This window comes from Mobula birostris, chromosome 22 (assembly GCF_030028105.1).
Source record: "Mobula birostris isolate sMobBir1 chromosome 22, sMobBir1.hap1, whole genome shotgun sequence".
Taxonomy (NCBI): Eukaryota; Metazoa; Chordata; class Chondrichthyes; order Myliobatiformes; family Myliobatidae; genus Mobula; species Mobula birostris.
This window is the reverse complement of record NC_092391.1, coordinates 15483078-15484051: the sequence shown is the minus strand read 5'-3', so window position 1 is coordinate 15484051 and position 974 is coordinate 15483078.

Below are 974 nucleotides of genomic sequence, written 5' to 3'. Positions count from 1 at the left end.
ACAGGGAATATAGGGATATGGACCCTATGTAGACAGAAGGTTTAATTAGGCATCATTAGCTGTTCCTGTGCCTTCCTGTCCATGTTCTATATTCTAATATAAAAACAAAAGCATTGCTGGGAAGATATCTGGCATAGAAAAAGGCATGTAGAATGTGCTCCAATAAGTCTAGAATACAGACAGGAGCTTGACAGAGCAGCAAAACAAAAATCTCACAGGAGAGAGGCAACTGAAGACAGGCACTAGAAAGGTAATAGATCTAGTCTACATCTTTGTCCTGCCCTGATCCTTCATCATTACAGAGAGCCACTAATGTCCATCTGTTTGCTACCAGTTTACATAAAATAAAAATCAGCAAATTAACCTTAATCGTCATTTTCCCTTCACATTCCCCACCCATTGCACCTGTGTGCAATCTAGTTGGGCTCTGTTGTTAGTACTCACGACTACAAAAAGTTGTAAGCAAGCAGATAATTTATAATCTGATTCTAAAACAATTAGTCTATAGGTATCATATTATTAAATCTCATGTTTTTTGATATATGTACAACATGCCATAAGTACTACTTATCAAAGGGCAAGAAATTGTTCTTTTAATGAAGGGTTAATAATATAAAGCATTATCTGTTGTATTCTTCAGACGCTGTGAGACCTTTTGAGTACTTTTTTTGTGAAAAAGTCTTGTATCCAGTCTTCAAATATTATCTCAATACAAACTGATCATTCATCTTGCTTCATAATTGTGGATTGTTGTCTGCAAGACTACTACCGTGTACTCCTACAAAGCAGTGATTATCATCCTAGTGTTATTTTTCCTGAATGCTTTTGATCATTTGTGATGTTTTATATGATGAACACCGTTACACAGAATTTTGTCATTGTGATATCTTAAATTTCATAACAAATCATTGATGTTCTCTGAGTGAATATAAACCAGTGAATTTTAAAATCGTGAATTTTTTTTCTTATTAAAA